An 18,131-nucleotide genomic window follows, 5' to 3' on the forward strand; every position below is an offset into this window, starting at 1 on the left:
GCAAATGCAAATTTTGTGCACTTTGGCTTGTTTCAGTTGGAATGAGGATTTAAAGGGCTAGGGGAGGGAATGCATGGCAGAAAGTATTATTTTTGAAGCAGGGCTAACTTCCCACATTTCAAAGTAAGAGAAGTAATGCACATTAGCATCTAAGGCACACACACATGCCTGACCCCCCCCCCAAAAAAATATAGATTCAGAGTCTAGAGTTACCTAACAGAACCATGGGGGGGCAGGAGGGTGGACCCAAGTCTTGTTAACCTTCCTAAATACAGTGGTACGTCGGGTTACATACGCTTCAGGTTACATACACTTCAGGCTACAGACTCCGCTAGCCCAGAAATAGTGCTTCAGCTTAAGAACTTTGCTTCAAGATGAGAATAGAAATTGTGCAGTGGCGGTGCGGCGGCAGCTGGAGGCCCTATTAGCTAAAGTGGTGCTTCAGGTTAAGAACAGTTTCAAGTTAAGAAAGGACCTCCAGAACGAATTAAGTACTTAACCCGAGGTACCACCGTACTGCATAAGGTGCATTCACCTTGTTTCGTGCTTGCAAGACCATAAGGCTATATACCGTATTTTTTTGCTCCATGAGACACACCTGACCATAAGACGCACCTAGTTTTTAGAGGAGGAAAGCAAGAAAAAAGCTCCCCATCCCAATTTGACAGAATGTGCGAGGGAGAAAGAACTCCCTCTGCGCTGGCTCCTGGCTGCTCTCATGCAAGTCACAGAGCCCTTCAGTCGGAGGGAACTCTAAAGAGTGTTCTAAAGCCCTCTTCCCCTGCCTCGCCTCTCCCCACCCCCTTGCGCGGATGCCGCCATTAGGATGCTCACATGGGCGGTGTGCCATGCCCCCGCCACTCCAGTAACCAAAGTCCCCAGCTCCACCACTGCCAGGGACCACACATTCGCTCCATAGGATGCACAGACATTTCCCCTTACTTTTTAGGAGGAAAAAAAGTGTGTCTTATGGAGCGAAAAATACAGTAGTTTATTCCAAATGGTTTATCTTAGGCTACCACGACTTCCACCCCAAATTCAACCTGGTGGTCTTTTTCAGTTGTAGCCACCTGATTTGTCACTTGCTGGCAATTCCCTGAAGAAAAGCGGACGTTTCTGTCTCATTTGGAGTAAAGAATAGGCAGGATGTAAAAGCCTTGTGTAGAACCTTTAACCCAAACCACTTTATAGCAAGCCCCTTTGTGGCAATGAAGGGGGGTGGGGAGGGATGTGATTCAGTCTAGAGGAGAAAAGCGTCAGAAATATAGGTGTGTGTGCATGTGTGCGAAGGCTACTGACACAGGTTTCTGCACTATGGCTCTAGCATCAGGCAGCTTATTCCCCTGAGATAAGTACAGTACACTGAAATGGAGATGACGCAATGAAAGATCTAATGAAGCTGGAAGGAGTGGTGTTGCTTACCTGCCTCGGATTGAAATTTCAGACCGCTCGGAGAAGCAGCAGACTGACAACAACGGAAAGTACCTACAAATGCTTTAAGGATCAAGCAATGAAGGAAGTGGGGGAAATCAGCTCTGCCTGCTTCCTGGTTCTCACTGGCCTGTTGGGAGCTGCACATGCTTTTGGGGTCAAAGCCAATGTGAGCTTGCTTTATTTCAACGCCTTTAACAACACCTCAGAGAGTGACAGGTGTGAATGCGGTCAGTTTGGGGTGGACTCTCCTGTGGCAGATGCGAGGGGGTTGGTGGTCATTCCCAATTCCACCAACCACCAAGCCTGCACTTGGAACACTGAGTTTGCTGCCGCCACATCGCCATGGGTTGCCCTGATCGCAAGAGGCAACTGCACCTTTTCAGAGAAGATCAACCGTGCAGCTGCGCAGGGTGCAGAAGCTGTTGTAATCTACAACTCCCCTTCGCGTGGTAACCGCACAGCTTCCATGGCACATCCCGGTAAGTCCCGTTATGATCATGTCTCCATGCAGGAAATATTCTGTCTCGATAAACACATGCTTTCCATTTAGGAAAGTTATTATCTCAGCATCTGTAACAGGAGCACATAAATTAGCAGCTCCCAAATCAATCTGAAATGATCACTTCAGATAATAATTTAAATCAGAAGACCCCCCTTTATCTGGGGTCTGACAGATGGATCCCAAATAAGATTCAGCCAATGGATTCTGATTGGGGGTAGCAGAGAGATAACCTTCTGTTGTTGACCGTGTCTGCTTGAGCAACTCTGAGTGGATTCATAGATCACTGTGATTATTAACCATTTTTATGGCACTTGTAGTATGCAAGAGAAGTGGCCCCAACGTACACTTCCTTGGAGAAGTCAATTTGAACTCAGCAGGACTTCCAAACAAATATGTATTCCTATTGAGATGGATGTATTCTGCATTCTACCCCATTGCTCCTTACACTTTCAACGACCATGTGAAATTAGAACCCATTCTTACAGATGGGGAATTGAGGCTGAGATAGAACAGTCCCCAAGCTCACCCATTATGGAGCTGCCATAAGAGCGCAGCTCCCTGCAGACCGAGTTTAACATTCTGTTTGCCTTCTGTCCTCTAAAAATAATAATACAGTAACCCCGCTATAGTATGATTTTTTTTGGTGGAAAGGCTGTGGCTTGGTGGTAGACTTTGCACACAGAAGGTGCTAGTTTCAATCCTCAACATTTTCAGCTAGGGCTGGGGGAGAACCCTGCCTGAAACCCGGGAGAGAGCTGCTGCCAATCTGTGTGGACAGTACTGGGCTGGAGTAAAAGGCAGTTTCCTATGTCCTGAGTTCCACAAAGAACTAGATACTGTGAATAATCCTGGATACCTTTGCACCCACAGCTACAGAGGCACACCTCTCTCTCTCTTTGGGTGGTAGCCAGCAATGTGCATTTGGATCCCACTGAAATATATTCTTAGCATAAATCCTTCTGTTGTTCAGGCTATGAGTGTTTATGTAGCTAAAATGGCATCACCCAGTTAATCCCACACCCCACCCCAAACATATATATAAACAAAGGATAAATCCACACGATGCTGAGAAAAAGCCCATGCAACAGAATGAAAGTACAACAACCCCCATATAGATATATATCTCTCCTCTCTTTCCCCCCAACCGCAAGATGTCTATGAGAAAAGTTTCTCTCACTACATGTAAGCGAACTGTGAAAAAGACTCTATGAATTGAAAGTGGAGACAATGGTGTACTTTCCCCCCTTTGTTTGTTTTGTAGCACAAGAAAATATTTAATGAAAACTATAAAAAACGCATTACCCACACATAAGAGGGAGGGTGGGTATGAGCAGACCTGGGCAGATAAGGTTTGCAGTAGTAAAGGTAAAGGTATCCCTGACCATTAGGTCCAGTCACGGATGACTCTGGGGTTGTGCGCTCATCTCAGTCTATAGGCCAAGGGAGCCGGCGTTTGTCCGCAGACAGCTTCTGGGTCACGTGGTCAGCATGACTAAGCTGCTTCTGATGAACCAGAGCAGCGCATGGAAATGTCATTTACCTTCCCGCCGGAGCGGTACCTATTTATCTACTTGCACTTTGACGTGCTTTCGAACTGCTAGGTTCGCAGGAGCAGGTTTGCAGAATTACCCCCCCCGCCCCCCCAAAAAGGGGGGAAATAACCTTAAGGGTTTAGGGAGACCCAAAAGCAGTCCAATGGGGACTGTGTATCCTCAGCTGCAATAGAATGTTGACACACTGTTGGGAGCGGGGGAGGGCAGAAAATTGGCAAAGGGTGAATGACAGGAAGAGGAAGCACTCCCATGTTGCAACATTTTGTTGCAGATTCGACTCGTTTCTCTCGGATAATCAAAAATTACAGACTGGAAATTCAGAAGCAACCCCTTGAGATGAAAACACAGGAGACTCAGAGAGAGCTAAACGGCCTTTAAAAATGGAACACCTGTGTACTGCTGCACAGGATTAGTTCAAGGTTTGATGAAGCCTCCAAATTCCCAGTAACCTTCAGCGATAAAACATCAAGGGATTAACTGTATATAAAAGCACATATTGTTATGTGCGCCTGCTGTCCATTTAATCTATTTTTCTGATAGCAAAGGAGTCAGCTTGACACCTCCCGATGCTCAGGAACAAGAGATGAAGGTTGTAGATAAATCCCTTGTTGCTGATGAAAAACACCTGCTCACCACCTCCATAGGTTTCTGTTAAAGATCACTAGTCACAGATAGATCTACTTTTCATGACTCCATCTGTTCCTCTCCCAAGCCTATTGAGCTGAAATCCGGTCCATTTTCATTCTGATGTAACTTTCAGTGGGTCTTACTCTCAGATAAGCATATAGGGGGTTGCTGCCAAAATCAGCAGCCACCACTCAGGGCGGATCAGGTTGTCAGTTCAAGCTTCTCTCTGTTTTTCATTTTTTCCCAATCTTAAATTGCATTTGGCACATTTTAAAATCAATTTGTGATTGATTTATTTTTAAGTCCTCATAAAAATTCATCAAAATTTCAGTGTACATTTCCCCCCTTATTTTGGCAAGCAATTTCTCCTAAAATAATACATTTTGTGTGTGTTCTTTTCACCGATATATTGTTATGAGTTAAGACTCCCTTAAATTTCTTGGTCCAGTAGGCGCTATAATTTGATTAAGGCTTGGAGTGCCAAAAGCTAATTAAGCTCGGCTTGTCTCTTGTCTGAGGTGACAACTTACCACATATTTTTTTTCCTGGTGAGGCAAAAAGTTACCTAGGTCCTTGCTTTGGTCTGAACTGAGGGAACACAGTGGTTCGAATGTTGCACCAGGATTGTAGAGACCAGCAACAAATTTTTAGTCATCCATGAAGGTTACTTCATGACTTTGAATCAGTCACATTTCTCTTAGCCTTGGCCTACCTCACAGTGTTGTTGTAAGGACAAAATGGGAAGGAAGGTGTTGTTTGCCACCTTAAACCCCTTGAAGAAAACATTTGTTTATCTATTTAAAGCATTTATACCATGAGTAGGCAAACTAAGGTCCAGGAGCCAGATTCGGCCGAATCGCCTTCTCAATCCAGCCCGCGGACAGTCCGGGAATCAGCGCGTTTTTGCATGAATAGAATGTGTGCTTTTATTTAAAATGCATCTCTGGGTTATTTGTGGGGCATAGGAATTCGTTCATTTTCCCAAAAAAATATAGTCCGGCCCACCACATGGTCTGAGGGACGGTGGACCAGCCCGCTGCTGAAAAAGTTTGCTGAACCCTGATTTATATCATGCTGTTCAACTGAAAAAGCCTTCCAGAGCTGCTTACATCCCTGCCTTCCATGCTTATAGTCTAAAAGGCATGAGACAAAAGGAAAAATTAGGGGAAAGAACAGGAAAAGAAGCTGGAATGACCAGCTGTTAAAAAAGGAGAGGAAGGTGGAGAGGAAGGCAGAGGTGATGGAGAGGGTCTGTATTCCCATCTCTCCCCCTCACCAGATAAAATATACATCTAACTATCTTTAGTTCGCAGCCTGGGTGGCTGAATTTTATCAAAATGAAAAAGGCCGAGGACATTAAATGGCAGCTGCAGCTTGACCACTGAAGCTTCCAACGGCTGCTCTTGTTTTTATTTATTTTGCAAATGATGGCTTCCTGCATAAATGTTCCTTTATGACCTTGTGAAGTTGAACTAGTTCTCCTTCCTTTCCCCCACCATCAGCTGCTATTCTGGCATCAGGGATCCTTGAGTTTTGTTTGTGTGTATATACATGCCTGAATAATTTTCATCCGTTGCCTCTGACCCTCGTGCCCCTGTTTCTTGTCCATGCAAAACACAACCTCCCATTATGTGACCTGTCCAGCAGAAAAAAAATGATGTTGGCTGGAGTTTCATCCATCCATTCTATCATTTAAATGAAAAATAAAAACACTGGGTGGCAAAGGTACTGATTTTTTTGCAGAAGAGCATTTCCACACTGCTCTGCTATTGGTCAGTTCTGAGGAAGGGGGCTGGAAAAGAAAAAAGCCATTGAGCTCCACCTGGCTCTTATAAATAAAGTAAGTTTTGACTGTCTCTTCCTTTGGTTTCTATCCTGCTGCAATAGCGCCCTCAAGTGGCCACCTTTAGTTATGCAAATTAAACACGCTTGCTAAAACCAAATAGGCCTCAGTAATTGCATCCCAGTAATGAACATGCAAATAAGCATCGCATTTGATCAGTCTTTTACGCTTGTGTATGTGGTTCAACAGAGGTAGAAGAAAAGAAAAAGTTCAGCAATGGTTTTCCTCCACTCGTCTCTCTTCTCCTCTGCTCCTCCACATCTGCTTAAGTTCCTGGTAACTTTTACAAGATCACAATCCATCTGCTTGTCTTTTGCATCAAGATCCCACCATGCGGTGGGACGCGGGTGGCGCTGTGGGTTAAACCACAGAGCCTAGGACTTGCCGATCAGAAGGTCGGCGGTTCAAATCCCCGCGACGGGGTGAGCTCCTGTTGCTCGGTCCCTGCTCCTGCCAACCTAGCAGTTCGAAAGCACGTCAAAGTGCAAGTAGATAAATAGGTACCGCTCCGGCAGGAAGGTAAACGGTGTTTCCGTGCGCTGCTGTGGTTCGCCAGAAGCGGCTTAGTCATGCTGGCCACATGACCCGGAAGCTGTACGCCGGCTCCCTCGGCCAATAAAGCGAGATGAGCGCCGCAACCCCAGAGTCGGCCACGACTGGATCTAATGGTCAAGGGTCCCTTTACCTTTTTTACCCACCATGCTGAGTATGAATACTCTTGCTCCGAAAGTGCATTCCTTGAATATTCAACCTCTCAGCCAATTTGAATTTGGAGGTGGGGAGGGGATGCTGGCAGGCTCTTTTTAATGCAGGGCATCGGGAGCAATGGCCCCGGGCCCTGGGCCCCCCACATGGAGAGGACTGCATCAACATGGGCACTGCTGGGTCGTTAGCAACTGCTTTCCCCCCAGAATCCTACCAACCTGAGCTTCATCATTCAGATCACCGTATTTTTCCGTGTATAAGACTACGGTTTTTTTACCACAAAATTAGGTATAAAATTGGGGCTCATCTTATACACAGGTAGTACTGAGGGATGTTTCCTTAATTTGGAGTCCTCGAAAATAGGGGGCGTCTTATACATGGGGGTGCCTTATAGATGGAAAAATACGGTAGGTAGGTGGCGTTCCTTTCCCATTACAGCATGATGGCAGCAGCTGATGGCAGCAGGCAAAGGCATCACTGATAGCAGCAGCCAGTGGTTTTCTTCTGGAAAAGATATGCCGGTACTGTGTACCCTTGAATACCCCCAGAAAGAAAGAAAAAGCACTGGGAGCAGCCCAGTCAAACAGTAGGTCTACCTAGTGCTCTCCAGGCCTACTGATCCCTTCACTGCCACGTTCTGACTAGCAAGTAGAAAGTAGAAGAATACTGAGAGGGGAGAAGAATTGGATGCTACAAGCAGAGGAAAGAGAGACTGATTGGAACTCTCTGTGGTTGAATGTGCCTCATTCTGACAGGAGAAAGGGCATTTTCCACTGCTACTCTCCACAGAGTGTTCAACAATGTTTACAAGGACAGCGGTGCCAGAAAATGTCCTGTACGACGTATGTAACGTCGTATTGCTGTATTGAGTTGCTGTACACCTGTGGCTTTCCTCTTGTGTTTTTATATCCCCCCATTCCAAATGAAGTTTTGCTCAGAGTTCACGGTGCCTCTTTGGTGAAGGTTGACCGTAACACCTTTTCTGCATAGTGCTGTCAAACTCCCAGCCCTGAGGATTTTCTGCCACACTTGAGCCAGGGGTGGACTTCACAAATTCGGAGTGGAGTCCCTAAGATGGTTGGATGGCGCCTTGTACACCTCCTTCCGGCAACTCCTGCAGCCAAGCTGGTGCCAGATATTTTGCTCTGCTTTCCTTTGGACTACACCAGCAAGGTGGGGTGGGGGTCTTGTTGTCTGGGCAGCCTAAGACCTCCAAACACACTGCCCAGCCTTGCGCCCTGGGGAGGCTACTTTGGGGCTGCTGGCACAGCTTTTTGGAGAGGTGCACTCCATTGTCTCTTGAGACAGACAGATGCCAACAACAACTTGGGCATTGTAATACTTATGTTGATCCAGTGAATTACAAGCAGAACTTTGCTTTGAACAGATCCGATGCATAGGGTAAAAGGAACCTACCGTTCCAGGTTGCCAGGCCAGCCTTCAAGGCCAGCCTTGAAGGTAGCCCGAGATAGAGGGAGAGGCAAACAGAAACCCCAGCTGGATCTACACTGACCCTTTTAATGCTATTAGAACGATATGTCTAAAACGTCACGGGGCATACTGGTCAATAAAAATGTTCCTTACCTGTTTCCACTGCAACAATGCAGGTTCCCTTACTGCTGGTTCCTGGCTGCTCTGCAGCACTCTCTGGCATCACATTTTAATAATGTGTTATTATCGTTACAAGCATAATGTAATACAGTCGTACCTTGGTTTGCAAATGCCTTGTGAGTCAAATGTTTTGGCCCCCGAATGTCACAAACCCGGAAGTGAGTGTTCCGGTTTGCGAACGTTCTTTGGAACCTGAACATCCGACGTGGCTTCTGCAGCTTCCAATTGGCTGCATGAGCTTCCTGCAGCCAATCGGAAGCCACGCCTAGGTTTCCGAATGTTTTGGAAGTCGAGCGGACTTCCAAAACAGATTACGTTCTGCTTATGAAGTTATCAGCCAAGAATGCCCTGAATTCTTGGGATACAAAAGCTGCCCCATTATCTGATACAATGGTCTCAGGTAACCCATGGGTTGCAAACAGCTGCCTCAACACCTTGATGACGGCAGCTGATGCCATGCTAGGGACCATCGCCACTTCTAACCATTTGGAATATGCATCAACGATAACCAAAAAGACCTTTCCTTGGAATGGCCCAGCAAAATCTAAGTGCAGCCGGCTCCAGGGAGATCTGGACTGCTCCCACCAGTGGACTGGTGCTCTGGCCACTTCTGGCCGCACCTCTTGGCATGCCTTGCATGTTCGTACCCATTGTTCTATGTTCTGGTCCATTCCAGGCCACCACACATAACATCGGGCTAGCGACTTCATCCTGACCATTCCCGGGTGTCCCATGTGAAGCGTCTCAAGAACCCTGTTTCTCAGTGGTGCTGGGATGATCACCCTATCTCCCCACAGGAGACAACCCTTATGCATGGACAACTCGTGCTGCCTAGTTGCATAAGGCCTGAATTTGTCTTCATGCGGACCACCTGGCCACCCCCTCCCCACCCAAGTGAGCACACGGGAGAGAACAGCATCTTTCCTCGTTTTCTCAGCTATATCAGTAGCCGTTACAGGAGCCCCCGGGAGTGTTTCCAGCATCATTATGTGCTCCGCTGGAGCAGGATCCTCAGTGCTCCCGCCAGGAAGGGGCAATCGACTCAGCGCATCCGCGTGGCACAACCGTTTCCCCGGCACATGGGTCAAGGTGTACTGGAACCCGTTCAGGAATATAGACCAACGTAACATTCTGGGGGAGAGAATTTGTGGCGTTTGTTTGTTCGGGTTGAACAACCCTAACAGTGGCTTGTGGTCCGTTTCAATGTAGAAATGGCGACCGTACACATAATCATGGAACTTTTTGATTCCTGCCACAATTGCAAGCGCCTCTTTGTCAATTTGAGCATAGTTGCGCTCCGTGGGCGACAACGTACGGGAATAGAAAGAGATGGGCTTTTCCAACCCATCCGGTTCCCTATGACTTAGCACCGCCCCCAGGCCATATTGAGAGGCATCACATGCCAGGACCAGAGGCTTTGACTCGTCATAATGAGCAAGGACACTCCTGCTACTCAGCATTCCTCGCAAGGAGTCAAAAGCCTTCTGCTGCCCCTGCCCCCATCGCCACACAGTCTTTTTCTGCAACAGTCTATGTAATGGTTCAGCTACCGAAGCTTTCTGGGGTAAGAACGAATGATAAAAGTTAATAAGTCCCAGGAATGACTGCAACTCCGTCTTGTTCTGTGGTCGTGGCGCCTCGATGATGGCCTTAATCTTAGCATCTGTGGGGTGGATGCCTGATGCATCAATTTTAAACCCCAAGAAATCCACAGTTGGCACCCCAAAACTGCATTTTTCCTTTTTCAGTTGCAACCCCACCTCCTTGAACTTGAGCAACACTGCACGAACACGCGCAACCAGTTCCTGTGGGTCTTTTCCAGCAATCAAAACGTCATCAAAAAATGGCAAGACCCCCGGCAGACCTCATAACAGGTGTTCCATGAGCCCTTGAAAAATCCCTGGGGCCACACAAACTCCAAATTGTAATCTGTTAACTCTGAACGCCCCTTTATGTGTGACAATAGTCTGTGCTTCCGCTGATTGTGGGGTTACTGGCAGCTGTTGGTAAGCTTGTGCCAGGTCAATTTTGGCGAACACCTTGCCCCCAGCCAGTTTAGCCAACAGATGTGATACGACTGGAATGGGGTATGAGTTTCCCCTGAGTGCCTTATTGATAGTACATTTGTAATCTGCACAGATCCTGACTTCCCCATTTGCTTTAAGGGGCGTGATGATTGGAGTCTCCCACTTAGCAGAGTCCACGGGTGAGAGAACTCCCTGCTTGACCAATTTCTCCAGCTCTGCTTCGATCTTGGGTTGCAGTGCAAATGGCACTCGCCTTGGTTTGAGTCGGATTGGGGCCACCCCAGGGTCCAACTCGAAGTCAACTGGGGGCCCTTTATAACAACCCAGTTTTCCATTAAAGAGACCAGCAAATTCTTTGCATAATGCCTCGCTCATCTCAGGGCAGGTTTGGATTGAATTAAGCCCTGATATACTCAGTCCCAGGGCGGGGAACCAGTCAGTGCCCAGGAGACTGGGGCGACTGCCCTTCGCAATCACCAGTTTGAGTACAGCCTGTTTGTCCCGGAACTGTACTCTCACGGCACACATTCCCATAACATGGATGCGGCCCGCTGAGTATGACTGCAAGGTTGCCGGGAAGGGTTCCAGAGGGGGCAACTTACCCCTGGGGAAGAATGTCCTCACGGTCTGGTCCGACACGATAGTGAATCCAGATCCGGAGTCCACCTCCATATCGCACTGCTGACCCTCAATCTTCACCTTGACGTGTGCCTTGCCTTGTGCTGGGAACTGCACGACCCTCCCGTTGATCTCCGTAACGTAGTGGCAGTCCTTTAGAAAATGGGTTGCTGCGGGCGGTCTGCGATGCTCCGGTCTAGGTGCTCCTGTCGCTCCCAACGCCGCCGATCTACAGATCCTGGCGATGTGACCTGTCTTCCCGCACGTCCGGCACATAGCATCCCGGAAACGACAACTCTTCCGCTCATGGTTTCCGCCACAACCTGGGCACCTGCCTCGGTGATCTTTGTGCACTGTGCAGGCCTGACTCACTGACTCGACCCCACGGACTGGGCTCTGGCTCGGAGTAGCCTCTAGCTCGTCCATGGCATGCGCAACTTCTATCTGTGGCTTAGGGGCCTTGCGACTGGCATCAAGCTCCTCTCTTTCATAATTCTCCGTGGCGGTGGCCTCCTTCAAGGCTGAAGCAAGGGTAACCTCTTCTTTAGCCACGATGCGTCTTCTGGCCTTCTTGCTGCTCAGACCACCGATAAACCGATCCAGGAGAGTCTCTTCCAGATTTTGGAAGTCGCAGTGCTGAGCGAGCTTCCGCAGTTCAGCCAGAAATGCAGATACAGACTCCCCAGCATGCTGCTGCCTCTTATGAAACTCCATCCGCCGAGCCATCTTGGTCTCAGTAGGCGCCAAGTGGCTTGTTAGGCAGGCAAGAATATCTTTGAGAGATGTCTCACTTAGCTTCGCTGGAGCAAGCAATGCCTTGGCCAGCTTGAAGGTCTCAGGCCCACAGTAGCTCAGGAATGTGGCCCTTCTTTTGCTGGCATCGGTGATCCCTTGAGCCTCTGCGAAGAACTCGAAGCGCTCGACGTAGTCTTCCCACGTGTCGGGCTCTGATGGCTGGAAGGGCTCCAATACCCTTGGACTCTCCATTGTCCTGTGGCAGGGTCATCTTCTCAGCTGGCCAGTGAGTCTTGTTCTTAGCTGCAATCCGGACTCTGAGGCAGGGCTGCGTTTAACCGCTCCTCAGCATTCCGGATCCCATCCTCGTCGCCAGTTGTTGTGACGTGGGGTTTGTGATTTCAGCTCTCCTGATATAACATGCTGGAGACAGCCTCTAGTAACACTTCTTTATTAAAGCAACAAGACTCAAGACTGGGGAGAGGAAAGCTACATTTATAGGGACAGGGAACTAGCAAGAAAGGATACATTTTGGAGGGAACAATATCAGGCAATCACAGTCCTGCCTTTTGGAGGGAACCAATAAGACAGAGGATCCAAATACAGCAGCTTAAATGAACCAATAGTAGCTGTACCCTCTGGAACCAAAAGGCAGTTACTTTACCCTAATGCAAATACAGACAATAATAATACAGATATAAAATCCTTTGACTCAATACACAACACGTTCAACTTCCTGGGTACCACTGTATGTCCAAATACGTTGTGGTAACCATTTCTTAACCCTTCCTTAATGTTATAAAATACATGCATAGTTCTGCCCCTACTTGCTTAGAGTCATGAAATTTGGCTCATTGGTTCAAGGGGCTGCTAGGGTATCTGGTTGCCTTGTAACTAAGTGGAACAGACTGACTACCTGCCTGACAATCCCTTGGTTTTGGACCCCACTATAGCTGAGCCCCAAACCTTAGGGTATAAGCTGCTTGAAATAGGAATTCCCCTTTGCAATATACAGTGGTACCTTGGGTTACAGACGCTTCAGGTTACAGATGCTTCAGGTTACAGACTCCGCTTACCCAGAAATAGTACCTCGGGTTAAGAACTTTGCTTCAGGATGAGAACAGAAATCGTGAGGCGGTGGCGCAGCGGCAGTGGGAGGCCCCATTAGCTAAAGTGGTGCTTCAGGTTAAGAACAGTTTCAAGTTAAGAAAGGACCTCCAGAATGAATTAAGTACTTAACCCGAGGTACCACTGTAACTTGTTATAACTCCATAGGAGCGGATCCACACATGGAATGCTACATCTGCATTGCAGAACGCATTGCTGCAGGGACATCAGCCACTAACACACTTCTGAGTTAAAAAAAAAGGAAAAATCCTGCAAAAAACTGGGGAGTAAAAACTCAGTACAGTGCATCCATTAGTTACAAGGACAACTGGTACTGAATCTTTAAATTGTGCTTCAGGCCATCTGCCTTATCTCAACCTTTTTCGAGATAGGCCCTTATTAGTTTGCTACAACGGCGCAGGGGCTGCATTTGTGCACTGCTCGTCTTTGACGTTATCTTTTGTTTTGAAGACAGATGGCAAACTTTGCACTGTTGTCCGGAGAAGTTCTGTTTCTAATTATTTTATATTCCATTTTTTTAAAAAAAAGCTTCCAGATTATCAGATATATTTATGGCTGCTGTTATTTCCTGGGTTGCGTATTCTGACCTCATCTTCCTCAGCAATCTCAACTGCTTAGTCTGATATTGCACCATAATAAATACCAATGTCCTGTGCTCTGTTTTTCAAAGTGCAGTTTGATCCTGTGTGGAAAAACAGAACTTTAAAGCTGAGCCAATACAATCACGCAGTGGACTTGCAGCAGACTGATAGGTTTTTTCTTGAATCCTGGTATCATTTCAGAGCCAACGCCTTCACAAATGGAAAAACAATAAATTTAGAGTTGATCATCAACACTTTTCAAATCTATCTACTGTATTTTTCGCTCTATAAGACGCACCAGACCACAAGACGCACCTAGTTTTTGGAGGAGGAAAACAAGAAAAAAAATATTCTGAATCTCAGAAGCCAGAACAGCAAGAGGGATCGCTGCGCAGCGAAAGCAGCAATCTCTCGTGCTGTTCTGGCTTCTGGGATAGCTGCACAGCCTGCATTCGCTCCATAAGATGCACACACATTTCCCCTTACTTTTTAGGAGGGAAAAAGTGAGTCTTATAGAGCAAAAAATACGGTATCTATCTGCTAAGACCTCTGGGTCCTTTTCACATATCATACTGGTAAGCCAGGTGTCCCCCATCTTATATCTGTGCATCTGGTTATGATCCTGAACACATACTCAGTTGCCCTGGATTTCATAATGTCATAGGGCTAAGCATTAATAAGAACCAAAGGGCAGCGAGTCCCAGTCCGCTGCCTCATTTCTCCCTTGAATGCATCCTAGTAGATTGGCCAATGGCAGAGACCTTTGTGAGAAGGAACAAAAAGGCAGGGAGTGTCTCATCTCTTATCTCTCAGCTGAAGCCAGGTCCATTGTTCCATTCATACAAGTTTCTTCCAGGCACAGGAAATCTGCTCACCATGGACTGAATTAAAAAATAAACTCTTGCACTAAGTACTCTTCTAAGTCACTCAGAGAACAGACGTATATTATTCAGTGGCCGATAAAAATACAGTAAATAAACCACCAGTTTGTGGCTTAGTGCATCATCCAAATTCAGGATTTGTCCCGTCTAATATAATCAGCGCTAGTAAAATGACTTTGGGGGTAGGGAAAGGTTATGCTGCTCAGTTATTCCCCACCCCCACCCAGGCAACACACTGAACTGCTTTGCAGCTTGTCACTTACTTTTGTTTAAAGCTCTCTTATCAGATTGTACTCAGCTTGGAACCAGTTGGTTCTGCTCTCAAAACACAAGTGCTCTTTCCTCTTTACAAAGCATGCATGGTACTGCAAGTCACCAGCTGTTAAGACCTTATTGTGAAGAGTGCTCAAGGGAAAGCATGCGCCCCTCTTTCTGTGCTTGCTCTCCTGTTTTCTACTTACTTTACCCCCAGCAGCTTAATGAAAATACAGTACTTTTAAAATCAAGGATTTCTGAGTGGAGCTGCACTAGGTAAGAACACGTGGTATCACAGAGTAGAATTCTCAAGCCCCCGTTTATTTTATACTCTCTCCCCTCATCCATTTCTCCAGCTATTGCAAACAACAACAATTTATTACTTGTAACCCACCCATCTGACTGTGTTGCCCCACAACACTGACTGGGCAGCTTACAGTAAAGTATTCACACACGCACAAATACACCAGACATTAAAAGCTTCCCAGTACAGGGTTGCCTTTAGGTGTCTCCTAAAAGTTATGTAGGTTTTTTTTTTTTTATCTCCTTGACATCTGATGGGAGGGCATTTCCACAGGGAGAGTGCCACTACCAAGAAGGCCCTCTGTCTGGTTCCCTGAAACTTCGCTTCTCACAGTGAGAGAACCGCCAGAAGGACTTAGTATCTTCTAAACTTCAAACCTTGTCTTGACCCCTTCGTACTTTAGGGAATAAAGGGAGATGGGGAAACCCGACATTGCAGACCCAGAATGTTGCATGCAAATATTACAAAATGGTGAATATATATCTAAAGTGCATCCCTGGAATTTGGGTGATTTCCTCCCCAGTGTGGATTGCCTTTGTATCACATGCCCGTATTTAGTCAATTGCATTGCATATTGTGTGTGTGTGTGTGTGTGTGTGTGTGTGTGTGTGCATATTATATATAGCCCCATATTGACATGTCCAGACATGCCCCCCCTCTCATTTGCAAACTTTCAGTTACTTGATGCTTCTGAGCTGTCCAGTCTACTGTGTCATTTCTTTGATCATGTGGGAGACCTAGAGCTCCAATCTTGTGTAATCGGCTCCCCAAAGGGGGAAGAGGGGAGGGAAACAAGACTTTCTGATTCAGCCCCAGCAAACGGAAACTCTACCAGACTTGAGTGAAAGACCCTGATGAATCAACACATCCAGTCTTTCCATCCAAACATGTTTGGACACATATCCTCTGGTAGTAAATCATAAATATCTCATCTCTCTGCAGAAATTCCTCTCATTCTTGAACATTGCATTTTAATATAGTGTTATAGATGTACACAGTTCCTTGCAACCTAAGCAAAATAAACTCCCATCGCCGCCCCAAACTTTGACACTGGGGAGAGGAAAGGGAATTTAAAAGCAATGATAATGAGGGGTGAGTGGAAAATCAATTGAGCATGGTCACATTGCCATTTACTCCCCATCCAGTGGGCTCCCACTGCTAATTTTTGAAACCGCATTCACAATGATAGCCACAATCCAAATCAATCCACTACTGGTAAATATTGTGGGGATCAGCAACAGCTTCATGTTATAGTTGTGTGTTGCAAAGTCTGCTTCCTCTAACCGCACATCATCATCGCACCACCAATCCTTTGGCTCTGAGCCTTCTACCCAGGGGGTTCCCTCGGGGGGTTCCCCAGCTGATGCCTCCCACCTCTGCACCCAGCCAGTCTGTGACAAGTAAGTATTGTAATGAGTCAGCAAATTTACCACTGGGTACTGCACTGCATCTGCGCAACTGAAAGTGCGGGGGTAGGAAGAGGCCATTTGCTATATAAGTCGATCAGGGAACTTTTGATTGGTGCCAGGCTAAAGGAGAAGAGGAAGTGGTTCCTTTAACATACAGCTGCAGTGGCTGCACCTTTTCCTATACAAAATTTGAGCTGTGTGCCTCTGTCCACCTCCACACCTTAAAATGATATGCATGGCTATACTTTTCACAGGACATGTCCTTGCAAATTGCCTTGAAACTCCTGTCCAGCCACTGTGCAGGTCACCATGCTGTATTTTGGGGCTACAACCATGGGGCATAGAATTGTTTGTGCATCATGTGCAGGGTGCACCATTTTGCCAGGCTAACTTAGCTCAGAGGATGGGACTATCGGGGCACTCGCTGTTCTGTTCTGTTCTGTTCTGTTCTATTTCTACTTGAAAAGGGTTGGACTATGCTTCCTATTTCTTAAAGTGTGTGTATGAGTGTGTGTGTGTGTGTGTGTGTGTGAGAGAGAGAGAGAGAGAGAGAGAGAGAGAGAGAGAGAGTCAAACCATTAATCATAACGTAGGGCTTGTCCACACCAGAGTTTACTGTGTGTTTGCAGATGCTTGCCACTTCCAGAGTGGGTCTAAGCTGAAGGCCAGGCAGAACAGCTCTGTCTTGCAGGCCCTGCAGAAAGATGTCAAATCCCGCAGGGCCCTAGTCTCCTGTGACAGAGCGTTCCACCATGTCGGGGCCAGTGCTGAAAAGGCCCTGGCCCTAGTTGAAACCAATCTAACCTCCTTATCCAACACAGGGATAATCTAATAAAATGGGAAAGATTGGGGTCCAAATATCACCACTCCGGATCACAGACTAATAGTTACAGTTCTTTTTGAATGGGTAGATCATCCCTCACTTTCTGCTACTCTTTCCACTCACTTATTCCTTAGTGCTTTCATTTCTTTACCAACTGTGTTTGTAAGCATTTCCAGTGTGCTCCTGAGCAAAAGTGGCTATTGCTTCCTCTTTTGATCCCATAGTTTTGCACAAAAACCAGGGAATTGCATGAGCAAACCACATTTTAAAAATTCCTACGCCAGACATTGGCAGCAATCTGGAAACTGCATTCTGATCATTTGCAATTGCTTTCATTTCTTTTTCTAGATTTGCTCCTAAATTCAGGAGGTGTCTGCATGAATGGAGGAGATTCTTTTGATTCATCAGATTTGCCTAAAAACTTGCTGAGAATTTGCAGTTCCCTGGCTGTGTGCTTTTGCAGAATTCTTTTTTAAAAACAAGGGGTGCGCAGCTCTCTGCCCACATGTCTTGTCAGGACTTAATTGGCAATATATGTGCTCGCTTCGGCAGCACATATACTAAAATTGGAACGACACAGAGAAGATTAGCATGGCCCCTGCGCAAGGATGACACGCAAGTTCGTGAAGCGTTCCATATTTTTAAAAACTCAATATGGAGGCCAAATGGCCGAAGTATTGGGAAATTTTGGAACAAGAGGGTGACAGATTAAAACTACAGAGCTTTGAAAAATTAAAAAACAGAGTGCGAGATTGGCTCCATTATTATCAAATAATGGAGGCATATAATCAGGATAAAAAATTAGGTTTTCAGGTGGAAAAATCAAAGCTGGAAACAGAATTGTTAGATCCTAAAGTTAAGAATTTGTCAAGAATGTATAACTTGCTGTTGAAATGGAATACCCAGGATGAAATGGTGAAATCTGCTATGATTAAATGGGCACAGGATGTTGGACATAATATTATGATGGCTGACTGGGAACAGTTATGGACCACTGGTATGAAGTTTACGGCATGCAATGCCTTAAAAGAGAATTAAATGAAAATGATCTACAGGTGGTACATAACACCAGTCAAGCTTGCAAAAATTTATCAT

Source organism: Podarcis pityusensis (assembly GCF_964106645.2).
Source record: "Podarcis pityusensis genome assembly, chromosome: Z".
Classification (NCBI taxonomy): domain Eukaryota; kingdom Metazoa; phylum Chordata; class Lepidosauria; order Squamata; family Lacertidae; genus Podarcis; species Podarcis pityusensis.